The sequence below is a fragment of the Chinchilla lanigera genome, unplaced genomic scaffold, assembly GCF_000276665.1.
Source record: "Chinchilla lanigera isolate Chin_1 unplaced genomic scaffold, ChiLan1.0 scaffold00017, whole genome shotgun sequence".
In the NCBI taxonomy this organism is placed as follows: Eukaryota; Metazoa; Chordata; class Mammalia; order Rodentia; family Chinchillidae; genus Chinchilla; species Chinchilla lanigera.
Window position 1 is genome coordinate 14,127,041 of NW_004955418.1, and position 16,280 is coordinate 14,143,320.

General features: G+C 41.2%; 2 pseudogenes; both read left to right on the plus strand.

The window, feature by feature from the left end:
* The first annotated feature begins 10,031 nt into the window (after positions 1-10,031).
* On the plus strand, positions 10,032-10,378 carry LOC102007014 (annotated as a pseudogene).
* A 1,447-nt stretch (positions 10,379-11,825) lies between these two features.
* Positions 11,826-13,548, plus strand: LOC102027645 (annotated as a pseudogene).
* Positions 13,549-16,280: the final 2,732 nt, after the last annotated feature.

A 16,280-nucleotide genomic window follows, 5' to 3' on the forward strand; every position in this document is an offset into this window, starting at 1 on the left:
TTTGCCCACTAATTTTAGTGGGGTTTTTTTTTTAGCGGGGGCATTGTGGTTGTTTTGAGACAGGGTCTCACTATGCAGTTCAGGCTGGTCTTGAACTCACTTTGTAGCCCAGGCTGGCCTCAAACTTGCAATGATCCTCCTGCCTCAGCCTCTGGAGTGCTGGGATTACAGATGTGTACATCATGGACAGCATTGCTCACTAATTTTAGAATCCTTTTGTATTGTATTTTGCTTGTAACAATTATTATGATGGTGTTTGTCTAGTGGAAATTTAAAATTCCCTCATTTTTTAACATACATTAATTGGAATCTTTCCAAAAAATGGAGCAGTCGCTTCTTCAGTTATTTATTTATTCAGCTGTGCCCAATTATGTTCCTGCTGTTTTCCCTCCTTGCCAGCCCAATAGAAATTTAGCAAAGCAATGGAAGAATAAGTACCATTTAAAAAGACAGCCAGGTGTAGTCTATAATCCTAGCACTCAGGAGGCTGAAGCAGAACTACACAGTAAGTTGAAGGCCAGTCTGAACTATATAGAGAGACTCTGTCTCAAAAGCAAAATAGATAGGTAGCTGATAGATAATAGATGCATAGATTGATACATAGATAGATGCATAGATACATAGATAGACAAATCTCAAAGAACTGCCAAAAGTTTCACACTACTGCATCAATCCAGATAGATGAGTCAGACAATAAAAGAGATTAAGATCAGATACACAAATGCTATTGATCAAAGCAACGTAAATTTAAAGGAAGAAAACTGACCACAAAAATTCAGACGTAGTTATTTACGGTATGTGGTGTGGTAAGAGTGAAAGATAGGCCAGTGTATTTTGATAATTAATGTTCATTTTGTTTCTCTCTGACTTTCACCTCATAACGTTTCTAAGTAAAAGGAGAAATTGATTGATTTATTTCAAAATGGACAGCAATTTCTATGTGTTTTTATTGTTTCATTTTGGCTTTAAGATAATGGTTTTTAACAGTCTATGGTATTTTGAGGTGAGGCTTTTCCTCCCATCAAGATGTCTGCTCATTTTCAGGGAACAAGCCAGCCAATAAATTGCTTGTTTGGAGCCGTGTGAGCGTTGCTGCTGTGGGCTGTGTCTGCCTTAGAAGTCAGCTCCCTACCCAGGTCAACAAATCTTGTGCGGATAGGCTGTTTTTGCATCACATTTGTATATAGTAAATTAAAAAGGGTTTGTTTACCTGCGAATGGTGTAAATATTGGTTTTGGAAATGAGCCATAATTTCTTGGGTGGATTAAGAACAATTCACCAAACTTGCCCAGACCTGAGTTTCCCGTCCCTGAGATGATAATGGTTTTTACTTACCTCATTAAGAGATGCCAGACATTAATTAATGTTCGTAATGGGCTTGCGATCTGTGAGTAAGCGCTGCTTTCCTGGAGGGAAGGCAGAGCCGCCCAACCCTGGCGGTCGCGTAAACAAACCGGGGGAGGTGCGCGGCGCGCGTGGGAAGGGCGACTCCAGGGAAAAGTTAGGAAGGGCGTGGAGACAGGGCACCATCATCTGGGGAGCGTCTGCGCCGTTTTGCTCCTCTTCGAATTAAAGAATTCAATTCACTAACGGCCCAGCAAAAGGCTGTGCTTCCCTACACTGAGGCCCTTAAGTTTTCTGTGCCGTGCATATTTTAGTAGTCTATAAACCTCTTCTTGTAGTAATTTTTTAAGTGCATCGCAATATATACATAATGAAAGAAACCAACTGTATCCAATTATATCAAGATAGTTATCAAAACATTGCTTGCTTGCTTGCTTGCTTTCTGTGTTTTGAGATAGGGTCTTACTGTATAGTTCAGGCTGCCCTTGAACTCACTATATAGCAGAGTTTGGCCTCAAAGTTGCAGCAATCCTCCTGCCTCAACCTGCCAAGCACTAGGAGTATAGGCTTGTGCCATCACATCTAGCTTCAAAACATTTTTAAATTAGTTGGGCATAGCACAGCATGCCTATAATTCCAGCACTTGGGAGGCTGAGACAGGAGGATTGCCATGAATTTGCGGCTGCCCTGGGCTACATAGTGAGTTCAACGCCAGTCTGAACTACACAGTGAGACCCTGTCTTTGAGAAAAAAAAAATTTTAAATTTAATTTTTGAGTAATAGATGTGCTTCTTTATTAAATTAAACATGATCTAATGACAGTCTATGGCCATAATTTGAAGTAGCAGTGGAGGTAGTCACCATTTCAAGATACTTGCAACAGGTGGGGTTGGGGGCACACACCTGTGAGCCCAGCGTTTGGAAGGCTGGGCAGGAGAATTGCCCTGGGCTCAAGGTCAGCCTGGACTACATAGCAAGATACTGTCTCAAAAAACCAAAACTAAAAATGATATTTGCAATAACTCCAATGTGATATTAAGACATCTATTCACTCGATGATAATTAAAAGAATTGCTTTTATTACTGTGACTTATTCTCTATCTTTATATTTTTTTATTGTAAGGTTTAGTTAGAATTTGCTAAAAAATAAATAGATAGATAGATAGATAGATAGATGTATTTTTTTCCCCATCCAAGTTTCTGGACTCTCTAATTTTTTTCATGGGCTTTTTGATGGTGTTCAGATCTCAGGTTAATAAACCTTGTTCTACCTACCCTGGTATCCTTTAGGTATCCAAACAATACTATTTCTCAATGTGTAATCAAATAATCACAGGTATGGATGTTTATTAAAAATGCCAACCTCACCAAATACAGTGCCTCTTGCCTGTAATCCCAGCTATTCAGGAGGCTGAGGCAAAAAAAAAACCCTGCAAGTTCAACACTAGCCTGGGCAACTTTAGCAAGATCCCAAGGTGAAAATAAAATTTGAAAAGAGATGAAAGTATGAGTAAGTGGAAGAGTGCTTGTCTAGCAAACACAAGGCCCTGGGCTCATGTCCCAACATAAAAAATAAATAAATAAATAAAAGGAAGATAAATAAAAGCAAATCTCAGGACTGAGTGGGCAATTTAGTGGTAGAATGTGAGAATAGCTACACAAGGTCCTGGGTTTGATCCTCAGCACAGAAGAAGGAGAGCTGGGCGTGGTGGCACACGCATGCCTATAATCTCAGCACTCGGGAGGCGGAGGCAGGAGGACCATTGTGAGTTGGAGACCAGCCTGGGCTACAAAGTGAGTTCATGGACAGCCTGAATTGCAGAGCGAGACCCTGTCTCAAAAAGACAAAAAAAAAAGACGGAGGAGAAAGAGGGGAGAGGGAGGAAGAGAAGGAGGAGGAGGAAAGGGAAGGGAGAGGTAAAGAAGGAGAGAGAGGGGAAGGAAGAGAAGGAGGAGGAGGAGGAAGAGGAGGAGGAGGAGAGAAAGAGAGAAAGAAAAAGAGAAAGGGAAAAGGAAATGTATTTGTTCTTTAGATTTACTGAATCAAAACTAAGATTGGAAAATGGTTATAACTGTATTTTCTTTTTTTATGGTTAAAACACATTTCACTAATTCATCATCCATTGATGCACATCTCAGTTGCCTCCGCGTTCTGGCTGTTGCAGGTGATGCTACTTTTAGCATCACACAGTAAAATGGTAACAACAATTAGATTTGCCATCAACAGGAGTGTGCAGACATCTGTCCACCTCCCTGTTTGCATGCCTTTGGCTCGTATGTTCCTTTTCAGGTTTTATTTTCATTAATGCACAATGACCACGTTCCTCTTGGGAAGTTGGTACATGCAGGTAGCACGTTTTAGTTCTTCTTATGTCCTCTCCCTTTCTCTCTGTCTTCTTAATCTGTATTTCTGGCAATCAGCAAGATGACTAATATATGCAGTAAAATTTGAGAATTGCCATAAAATGGGTTACTTTAATTATCATCACCAATGCAATCATAGCTTTAAATCCATATTTAAACCCAAATAATCTCAAATATTAGTTTGAGGTATTCTAAATATAGTAGGTCTGGAAGGGACCAAGAAATCTAAATTTTTAACAGGCATTTCAAATATGAGAGTTGAATTTGGTGGCACATGCCTGTAATCCCAGCACTTGGGAGGCTGAGACAGGAGGATCACTGTGAGTTCAAGGCCAGCCTGAACTACGTAGTGAGACCTTGTTGAAAGAAAGGAAGAAAGGAAGAAAGGAAAGAAAGAAAGAAAGAAAGAAAGAAAGAAAGAAAGAAAGTTAGAAAGTTGTGAGAAATATATTCTTAGCTCCATTATGAAAATATTCCTAAGCAAAGACACTAGGAGTGAACTCCAAAATCTGCCTGGGGGTGAGAGGGGCTTTTACCAGGGTCCTCCTAGGAACACTCTGCCCCCTTTCCTCTTCTGCACCAGTTAATAGGCCTTAAAAGAAAATCTTTAGGGCCAGGGATTTAGCTCAGCGGCATAGCGCCTGCCCGGCAAGCGTGAGGTTGTGAGTTCAATTCCCGGTACCGGAAAACAAAATAAAAAAGAAAATCTTTACATAGAACAATTAAACACAGAGTCTGAGGGTTGTATCACAGAAGATACAACAGGAGACTGACATTGCTTCTGCCTATTTTTAGCATCACACAGTAAAATGGTAACAACAATTAGATTTGCCATCAACAACACGAAAAGCAGCAATTATGAAGTAGAAGGGCTGCAGCTCATCTGAAGATCATCTTGAGATCTCAGCTACAACACTTGAAACCCTCACAGTTCTTCACCCTTATGCCAGAACCCTTTGACTGCAGCTTCACATCTGCATGTCCGGCTGCCTACTCTGCATTCACTCCTGGATCTCACACAGTTCACGCAGCTGTCACCCAAGACCACACTCACCACTTTCTTCCTCATATCGCTTGTCTGGCCTATCTGCGCCACCCTCTGGCAAAATTGAAATTACCGGAGACCTCTCCCGACTTCTTGCTAATTTTTTCTTTGTTGCGGGACGATGTGGGGTGCTGACCAATTTCCTAGTTCCAGTAGAGGCCTAGGGTCCTCAGGTGTGCAGTCAGAGCCCAGCCTCCAGGCTGGCTGGTGGCAGAAGAAGGACATAGTGCTTGGAAGAGTCCTCCTGATACAGCGCTCCTGCCCCAAAGTAACTCCAGCAGCACACTGTGGCCCTGAGGGCACGGAGGAGGTTGTGTTTTATGTGGGCTCAGACTTAGGCCTCTGAAAGGAATGATCTTCATGCCTGTGATTCATTATTCTTGTATTCATTGTTTTTCAGCCTTCATGACATTCAACTTGTAAGATCTTTTCTTTCTTTCTTTCTTTCTTTCTTTCTTTCTTTCTTTCTTTCTTTCTGTCTCTCTTTTTTCTACTACTGGAGATTAAACCAAAAGTCTTCATACTAAGCTACATATATCCCCAGCCCTATTTTATTTTTCAGACAATGTCTTGCTAAATGTCCACACTGCCCAGGCAGGGCTTGAACTTGCGATCCTCCTGCTTCAGCCCGTGAGTATGCTGGGATTACAGATGTGCACCTCTGTGCCTCATTCAAGTAATAAGATTTCTTTTTTTCTAGACTTATTTTTGTTGGTCTTTTTGAGGTATGATCTTTTCTTTTCCTTTTTTTTTTTTTTGGTCTTTTTGAGACAAGGTCTTGATATGCAGTTCAGGTTGACCTTGAGCTCACTTTGTAGCCCAGGCTGGTCTCGAACTCACAACGATTCTCCTGCCTCGGCCTGACAAGTGCTGAGATGACAGGCATATGCCACCATGCCTGGCGAGCAGTAAGATTTCAAAATCCAAATTTAAGATGTAGTTCTTGGACACTGGTTTTTCCTAGAGGAAATCTTGGTAACACACATAGCCCAGATTAAATCAGGAATAAACTACCTGGGAATCGGAAGCCAAACACAACCTGGTAAAATGTGACTCAGAATTTGGAATTCTGATCACAACATCCAGTGTAAATTAATGAAAGAAACAAGTGCACAGCTAAACTTGGGACAATGAGATCACTAAAGGGTCTTCCACTGTGAGGGTTGCTGCGCTATTTATGGATAAATGTCCACAAGAAGAGCAAAGCTGTTGTACCAGCATGGGATCCAGCAAGTGGATCTAGTCTTGATGAAGACAGGAATTTAGTTCTGGTTTATTGGGTCAAACTCAAGACAGAATGGCAGTATCTGCAGTAGCCGTGCTGCGTACAGCTGGGCGGCTGAGTCTTTCCCACGCCAGGATCCTCTTCCTTCCCCAGAGCTGAAGAAGTCGCATATATCTCCAGTGAAAATGCTGCACAGCAAATTCCCACAGAAGCCTGAAAATAGGAGGCAGAAAAAAAAAAAAAAACCATGTGTCTCCACAAGAGGGGTAAATTTAACTGAGGTTTTGTGATGTCAGCATTAACGAGGTGTGAGATTTAGTGAATGAGACATGACAGAGATAACATCCTCCTCAAGGAGCCCTGTGTGAACAGTGCCAGAACTTGAAGCAAAGAAAGCCAGGGCTTTTACTGGCATTAAATGAGCTTGCCATGCGGTCTAAATTCCTGAGCAGAGCCCATCCTCCATTCAGGATGGAAGGGCCAAAGCAATGGGAACCTCTGAGCACAATGAAATAATTCAGGAAAGAAAAGGGGGTCTCAGAGAAGGCCTGAGCCCTGCAGAGCAGCAGCCCTTGTGTTCAGCTCAGTGGAGCTGGGTCCCGAACAACCAGCAGGAGCTGATGGGTCTCTTAGTGAGGCTGAAACACAAAACCATCTTATTTTGTATTATTTTATTTTTCTTTTGTCTATTCTTTTACCCTAGAAAAACATGCATCTAGACTGCTTGATCCAGTCAGATAAGACATTAAACACACAGTGTTGCAATGTGGCCAGTCTGAACTGAGAAATTCTGTAAGTATACAATACCTATTGAGCCGGGGATGTAGCTCAGCGGCACAGCGCCTGCCTGGCAAGCGCAAGGTCATGAGTTCGATTCCCAGTACCAAAAGAAATAAAATAAAACACCTATTGGGGCTGGGGATTTAGCTCAGTGGCAAAAGCACCTGCCTGGCAAGCGCGAGGTCGTGAGTTCAGTTCCCGGTACTGGAGAAAAACCAAAAAAATAAAAAATAAAAAATAAAAAAACACCTATTGAGTTTTCAAAGACAGTAAAAAAAAAAAAGTGAAGTAACTCACCAATTTTATATTAAGTACATATTAAGATATATTATTTTGAGTATATTAGATTAAATAAAATATAGCATTATAATTAATCTCATCTATTTCTTTATATTTTTTAAATGCCATCACTAGAAAATTAAAAACTATTTATATGGCTTGCATTACTTTTCCATGAGGCAGTGCTAGTCTACATTATGAAGTATATTACAAGTTCTAATGGCATTCCTTTTTGAGGTGTATGTATATATTTAAACAAATGGACACTTCATCCAATGGTTCTAAAACATAGTATATTTAAAAGTCTCGGAAGCAGAAGAGCCCTTGATCCATCTCCCCTCTCATTCTTATTGTATTTGGGATGTGGACAATGAATTCTTTTTTTGCTTTTAACCATTTCCTAGGAGATTTTGATACTGGAGGTCCTCTGACCATATTTTGAAAAACACTGGCCTAACATATTCAGTACTACACTGATCTGAAGGATTCTAGAAATTCTTCTGTGATTTAGTTTGTGGGCAGGAGCTGCTGCTTTGATAACTTCACATTTCTGCTGATCCTCTGAAATTTGGGCTAAGAATCTTCCCCAGCAGTCTTGGGATTAGGTTAACCAAACCTTAAAAATGCCAAAGTCTGTAGTGCTAATTTAGTGGGAAACGCCTGCAGAAAACTTGCCGGCTGTAAGGCAGCCCTACATGTGGGAGTGGGTGGATTAAAAACAAAATGAGGACTGAGAGGGTAGCCTGGTGGTAGAGTACATGCTTAGCATGGGAGAGGCCATCCCCAGCACCAGGAAGAGCTGGGCTGGGAGAGAGGGAGAGAGAGACAGAGACAGAGAGACAGAGACAGAGGGACAGAGGGAAAGACAGAGAGAACACAGGTGCAAGCAATAGTAGGGAGGTATGCAGGAGCCCTGAGACATGGGAACCTAGAATAGACAGCTTTGACTTCTCTGCAGGACAAAGGATTGGTCTGAGAATAGACCTCTAGTGCAAAACAAATGCATACAGTGTGAACAGAAAAAGTGCTGCGGTCATCAAGGGCTCAGTGTACACCACAGTGATTAGGAGACAGACTGGGGTTAAACCATCTAGGTCCTATGATTTTTTTTTTTTCCCCCCTCCGGTACCGGGAACCGAACTCACGACCTTGTGCTTGCCAGGCAGGCGCTTTGCCGCTGAGCTAAATCCCCAGCCCCTCCTATGATTATTTTTACCTTAGGCAAGTCTTTCCCCCCACCACCACCACTACAGTTGTATCTTTTCCTAAATTGGTTGTGAGAATAAAGTGAAGATATATATGTATATATAAATATAAATTTTGTCTAGCGTGTACGAACTATGGACGTCTGCTATTATCATCACATTATGGCATAGTGAAGTTTGTGAGGCAACACACAGGGGAGCATATTTTAAAATAAGGATAAAAACAGAAAGACATTGCCCTGCCTATCAGGCGCCTATTGCTATAAATGTTTATAGTGGACAGGTAAGTTGCACAAATACGTGTGGAAGGTTTATTTTCTATTGAGGAGAAAGAGAGAGAGAAAGGGAGAGAGAGGGAGGGAGAGGGACAGAAAAAAGGGAGTAATTAAATCTGGAGGGGTAGCTACCATTTGCAAATTACATTAATCATGTCTAGCCCTATCAGTCAAATTCAAGATTTAGGCATCAAAAACCTAGCCAAATTTTTTTTTTAAAGTTATTTGCTCTGTTTACTGTAAGGAATGAACTCATAGTTAGCCAATGGGCAGTTTCCCAAGTTGTCATAGGTCCAGCCAGGTAGAATGCTGTTTCCTCTATTTCAGAAGGGAAACACCAGACCTTATAGAGGAAGCTGTAGATGATGCTGGGAGCTGTGGTGATGCCTAGGAGCAATGAGGCATTTCTAACACTCAAGTCTCCTTTCAAGGAGAAATCCTATCTTGAGCAGTAAATCCATGTGGGTTAACAGGAGGAGGACAAAATACAACTGTATATTTGAAGAAGCTCAAAGTGTTTCTTGCTTTGCATCAGATCCAAAGCAGAACAAGTAGATGGGCATTGTGGCGCATGCTTGTAATTCCAGCACTTGGGAGGCTGAGTTAAGAGGATCATTGCAAATTCAAGACCAGTCTGAGCTACAAAGTGAGCTCAAGGCCAGTCTGAATTGCCTAGCGCAACCCTGTCTCAAAAAGACAAAAAAAAAAAAAAGAAAAGCAAGACAAGTAATGATAAAATCAAAGGTGGTATCCCATTCCTGTAATCCCAGCACTCTGAGAGGCTAAGAATTTCAAGCTGCCCAACCTGGGCAGTTTTGAAATTTAGGAAGAACTTGTTTTAAAACACAGTGGGCTGGGAATGTAGCTCAGTGGTGAGGTCCTGGGCACAATCACCAATAACATCAAAAGAAGAAAAGGTAGCAGTGCTGGGAAATATGCAAAGTGAGAAGATTGTAGTAGTATTTTCTTACCTTCTTTCACTTTATGCCAATGCCTAAGGTAGCTGGGCTAGGATTCTTCCACACCACTATCTAACCCGAGTTTCTGACCCTTTCCTTGGAGAAGCACTGAATGAAGTCCTTCGAATGTGGTTGGTGTCGCACGTGGTTTTTCTAAGTTTTTCTCTATGTACCTTGCTTCCTTTATGGATAAGTGGTAAATATGCGTTAAGATTCCTCTAATTGAAAAAGTAGTATGTCTTTTTCTTTCTTGCCTTGTTAAAACTTTTCAGATTTAAAAGGTCACATGGGGGAGAAGATCCAAGAGATTATTTGAGCCTGTTGTTCTGGGTCTTTAGAAAAAAGGCATTTTTGACTCACAATACATTTGCTTGGTGTGGTTCTTCCTCACCACTCTTACCTCCTCCTGGCCATCAAGAGCCCAAATCAGTCATGGGCTTACATGGAAAAGGCTGTGGATGATGGATGGGCATTGGGTAAGCGTGCCAGGCTTTGTCTACCAACCACTAAGATAATTTTATTCATTTAATACAGTAATACAGCCTTTCCACTGTAATGGTGGGCATGAGTGTCCTGGTTAATGCTCCCAATAACTAAAGCAATGCCAAGAACAGGCAAACACCAGGTCTTTTAGGCTGTACTCTGGCCATTGTCCAGTTTCTAACTGTGATAATGAAGCACAGCTACACTGGAAGATTTGAAATCACTGATGATCACAGGGCTGGAAAAAATGCTGTGCACCTCACGGGCAGGTTTTAAAGTGTGGAGTGGTCAGCCCTGGGCTTGATGTGCAGCTGAAAGAGCTGGAAAAGTGGCAGAATGACCTGCTCTCACCCTGTCAGTTTGGTTTCATCAGGTTGACAGCTACAGTTGGCATTATGAACCGGGAAGAAGCGAGATAAAAACAAAAAGAAGAGAAAGCCCCAGGATTCTTTTTCTAGGTGTGTAAAACAGATACACAAATAGTATGTCTCAATGGAGATAAAATTTCCACATGCTAATATAAATCTAGAAAGTTTAGTTGCCCTAGGTTTCAGAAACTCACAAGAATTAAGTATGGGAGTGGAGCTGGTCTAAACCACCTAATAGTATTTCATAAAATTAATTGCAGTGGTTGCTCCCTTACGGGACGTGTACTTAGCATTCCGCACTCTCACTGGCTGACGCCTGCGGCCTGATGAATCTTGCTCTAACAGGCTCTTCCCCAGTGCTTCCCCAAGTTCTGCCCTCACCAGATGAGCTGGAAACTTCTGCAGAGTCACACATGTGTGTCCCAGTCTGCTGAAGCCAGCTGTGCCGATTAGTAAGATTATTTAACTTAGTAAAATGTTTACATTTATTGAACTATAAACAAGATCAATTTTAATAAGGCAGTCTTCAATTTAATAAAATACTTTTCATTTTATTATAAATAAATCCTTTAAAATAATTTAGTAAAATGAAAAACTAAAGAAAGGTGTACATGGAAAGAATTGCAAATATAAAAACTGCATTTAATGTCTTGTAAAGACCCAAGGAAGGTGAGTCATTTTTAAAAAAATGTTGCTCAGCCAGGTGTGGTGGTGCATGCCTGTCATATCAGCACTCTGCTAGGCTGAGGCAGGAGGATAGGATAGCAAGTACAACCCAATCTGGACAACTTAGTGATTTAGCAAGAACCTATGCTCTCTCAAAAAAAAAAAAAAAAAAAAAAATTTAAAATGCTGGGGACATAGTTCATTGTGAAGGCTTTAGGCATAATTCCCTGTGCAAAAAAAAAGTTGCTATTGAATTAGTACATATGACAATAATAAAAGATGGGAGAAATTTTTAAAGTCTAAAGAAGCTGCACCCATATTATTTTATGTGTCATTTCACTGTAAGGGTACAGACACCAGAAAGTAGAAAGTGTGCAATTTACAAATTCCACCAGGAAGTTTCAAGTATTTTTTACAACAGTTATCAGCAGAGTAGTCTGCATGGAAAATCCATAACTGAACAGTGATAGTTATGATTTCAAGGCAAGACATAATGTTTAAGATATGCTTTTACCACTAAAAACCGATTTCCAAATCTTAAATGAATTTTTAATGTGAAACAGTGAAGTGTTACCACCCGGTCCCCAATGCACATAGAATAAGATGGCTTCCTGAGTGTTTTGAACTTTGTCAACAAGTGCACTTTTTGTGTTTTAGTTTTTCGTTTTTCTTCCGGTACCAGGAATCAAACTCACAACCTTGCGCTTGCCAGGCAGGCGCTTTGCCGCTGAGCTAAATCCCCAGCCCCACTTTTTGTGTTTTACTGAGTCTTTCCCATAACCCAAAGCATTGGTGAAAGTGGACTTTGGAGACCTGGGGCTGTTTGAGGTAAATGACCCCTGAAGGGGTTAACTCTGTAGCCTATTCACACCTGCTTCAGGGAAGGTACAGACTGATGCACAGCAATGGAATTTACTGCATGGAGCTACGGGACCCCTCCTGGGCAGCAGAGACATGAAGAACTTAAAAGAAAATTGAACATTCTCGCCGAGTGCAATCGTTGTGTGCTGCGAGTATGGACTAATAATTTTTTTTGAAAAAGAAAGAAAATTGAACATTCTGACTCCACTGAGTGGAATGGTGGTGAACAATATCATTAGATGGACCTTTGTTTTAAGTTATATTAACAAACAATGTTATTTCAAAGAAATACCATCAAGAAATAGAGGCACTTCTATCAAATTTGTACAAAATAAAATTGTGCAGTAACAGAAAAAGGATGCAGAAAAGATTTCCCTTAATCTTTTCCCTAGCCATCCAGTATTGGGTTACATGAGGACCATAAAATATCCTATGCCATTAGAAACAGCAAGGAGGCTATTCTTGTTGTAAGAAGTGTCCTGGATTTCATTAATTTTTGTCTTGTTACATTGGGGCAACTGCTACAAAGTGAAACCCTGAATTTATAGAAGGATGGGAAACACCCAAGGACTGGTAAGTGTCCAGCCGCACTGTTTCTGTAGGAGGACAAGAAATGCAAAAGGCAAAAAGACCACAGCCTCACTCTTCCAACTGTGGCTCTTGAGAACATCAGATGCAAGAGTGCCTGTTGCCTCCAAGTGCCGCTTGGATAAGTGAAGGGTCTGTAAATACCAGCGGTGCGGCCAACAATCAGAATTTTTAGCAGTGAAACCATGCAGAAGAAGTAGAAGACAGATTTGGAAGATTCCAGCCAGGAGTTATTAGCGAGAACCTTCAGGATGCGTTTGGTGTTTGCCTTTTATCTATCAGATGCACCAGGCCAGATCCCATAAGGTGGTTCGAAGAGGCTAAGATGGAGAATTCTGGGCCTTCACACTGTGATGGAAAAGATGGTGCTGATGGAGAAACCCAAGTGGGACAAATACAAGATAAAAGTGTTAATTATAAGCTCTCTAATTTGGTAAATACCTAGGTTCTAATTGTTCTACTCCCAGCGGATTTCCAAGTGATTGGAGGACCTTTGCCTCCATACCTGTGCGGGTGTGCCAAAGGAAGGACGTGTTTGCCAGCTGCCTTACTTCTAGCTCAACGCTCCCAGCGGGAAGTCTAGCAGCAGGAGGTCTTCATCTCAGTCATCTGTGGTTGTCCAAAGACGCAGCAGAAAGAAGGCAGCTCTTCCCTGCCCTTGTGCCTGTGGATGTGCCTTTAACTGGGAAGAGCTCAACCTCCCTGTCCCAGACCAGAAAGCACCAGGGAAGCCCATGGTGGAGGACCCTGAGGCACCAGACCCCTGTGCAGAGATCACCAAAGCTGGACCTCACTGGAATCGAGCTTCTGAGCCCACACTGGTTTCTCAGGGGGAAGAGGAAGACTCCAAAGGTCCCCTTCTGGGTAATGGCAGTGTCGTGTCAAGCTGTGACATCAGCAATAGGAGCAGCCAGGGGCTTCTCGGTGGGGACCCCAGTCCATCCACAGCCACTGAAACTCACAGCCCTATCCTTGATGTGGGCACGTTCGCAGTGGAACAGTGCCACTGGAATGCAGTGTGGTGGGATCCCTGCACTGACCCTCAAGATCACAAACTGGCTGAAGAACTCTCCCTCACAGCAGCTGGAAGACAAAAAGGCTCCTGAATAGCTTCATGCCTCCGCAGCCTCCACTGCCGCTGCTGCCGCAGCAGCAGCAGCAGCAGCAGCAGCAGCTACTTAATTATCTATGCCTTTGTGCTCTGCCAATTAGTACTAAGCGGAAGCACAGAACTGTTTGCCATTTGTCCCTCCCAGCTTTTCCAGTCTTGAAAATAGGCTCCCCTTGAGACCACAATTAAACGCAACATAGCTTCAAACATGGGAGGTGGGTTTTATTCTCACTGAAAGAAACCTGGGGCCAGCTGAGGGCTGTACATGCGCCCTGGTTTAAAGACATTTGGTTAAGGTTTATACTGTTTTTAGTCTGTGAGTGGCAAGAGTGACTTTTTTCCCTCAGTTTTTACTTTTATCGTACATGTCTACATCACATTCCTTGTGGGGAGCTGGCATATGAACATAGCAAGATGTTTTTAGGATGTTTCGCTCTCTGTCATGCCTCGTCATCCCTTTTACACTTTGCTAATTATCCCATACATAATTTTAATATATCCCTTTTTAAAAGAAAGAGATACATATTTGTATTTGCTTCATGAGATTGTCTTCTTTGATTTCTAGAGGATAATAAATGGCATCGTGTTACTAGAGGATATTTTACAGTCCCTAGGAAACAATATAGAGGTAGTGAGAGTCTAATTAATAGGTAAATGGTAAAACAGCCCATTCAGACACTAATCAACCATAACTTTGGAAGTGGCCTTACGTAGCTAAATAGGACTTATTTGAAATGTGGTGCTTTTGCATTTAACTTTGTACCTTAATAATATTTTCATGTAATAAAGTATTTTTCAACACTATTATACAATTTTATATTGAGCTTAGATTTTAGTGATACTATGCAGGAATTACTAAACATAGTTATTTGATACAACTTTTTTTTTTGAGACAGGTAGCTCAGGCTCATTATATAGCTCAGGCTGACCTTGCACTCACTATGTAGCCCAGGTGGGATCATCCTGTCTCAGCCTCCTGAGTGCTAGGATTACAGGTGTGTGCCACCATGCCCAGCCAAACTGAATTTATAACATGATTTCTAAAACAAATTCACATGATTGTTTGAGTTAAACAAATTCACATGATTGTTTGATTAAAAACTTCATCAAGGATGCATATTCAGAGTTCCTTTTCTTTTTACTCCAAATTATATTATTTGGCCAGGTATGGTGGTGCATACCTGTAATCCCAGCACTCAGGAGACTGAGGCAGGAGGATCATTGTGAGTTCAAGACCAGCCTGGGCTACACAGTGAGCTCAAGGCCAGCCTGAACTGCACAGTAAAGCCCTGTCACAAAAAGACCAAAAAAAAAAAAAAATCCCAATAAATTATATTATTTGTACATGCTTATAAAATATCTAATGAATGTGCCATACAGATAATTTCTAACAGACTCTGATATTACTAGGAGCACTATGGGGCTAAAATAGTGGTTACTTATCTGTCTTTAATGTCTCAACTCATTTTAGAAATCAAGAGATGCGCTGGGCATGCTAGCACACACCTATAATCCCAATACTCAGCACTCGTGAGGCTGAGGATGGAGGATCACTGTGAATTTAAGGCCAATCTAGGCTATATAGTGAGTTCAAGAACAGCCTGACCTACATAGTGAGACCCTGTCTCAAAATAAAAAGAAATCAAGTGATGAGAAATATTAAATCAGTACTCAAAATTTAAAATTTTACAGGCATCCCATCAAATAACTTTTCCTCTCTTCATATTCATAAATTTGAATGGTGGCTCACACCCGCAGTCTCAGCCAGCATGTGCAGGCTGAAGCAGAAGCAAGAAAAGTTTGAGGCCAAACTGGGATGCACCATATGACCCTGTCTCAAAAAACCAGGAGCCAGGCGTCCTGTCACACTCCTGTAATCCCAGCACTAGGGAGGCTGAGGCAGGAGGATCATTGAGAGATTGAGACCAGCTTGGGCTACAAAGTGAGCTCAAGGCCAGCTTGAAATGCAGAGCAAAATCCCTGTCTCAAAAAGACAATAAAAATAAAAATAAAAACAAAACCAAAATTTGTAAGCTTGGTCTTTTGCAGGCTGATTTTCTTATGTCAGGCATCATGGGACGACTTTTCAATTCCATTAACAACTTGTTAAGAGAAAAATGTTATGCCTAAGGAAAAAAATTGAATTCCACTTTTATTTAATTAAGTATGAACTGGGGAAAAAAAGATGACATGTAAGTAAAGCCCTATAGTAACTCACCTGTCTCCTATTAAAGAAATCTTCCATATTTCTTTTATTTTGCCAGGAACAGTGATATATTTAGCAATTCAATCAGAGTGACTGATTAAAGCTTTAAATAAAATTCTGTAACTTTTCTCATTAGAGCAGTTTTATGTGACAGACTACGCCTCAAAAAATTATAATAAAACTCCTCTCTCTACTTGAAGATTTCAAAAGGATGTAAGATGTATGATTAGGTTTTGTAACAATAATTAACTATTAATTTTAATGATGAACCTGCACTTTTAAAAAAACATTATTTATTTATTAGTGAGACAGAGTCTCACTATGTAGTTCAGGCTGGCTTTGAACTCACTGTGCAGCCCAGGCTGAACTCCAACTTACAGTGCTCTTCCTGCCTTGGCCTCCCAAGTGCTGGGATTACAGGCATGTGCCTGTGCCCTACTGAACCTATACTCTTAATAGAACATGTTTTTAAATTGCCCTACTGAACAATCAAGAAGACATACTTTTAATATATAGGGGCT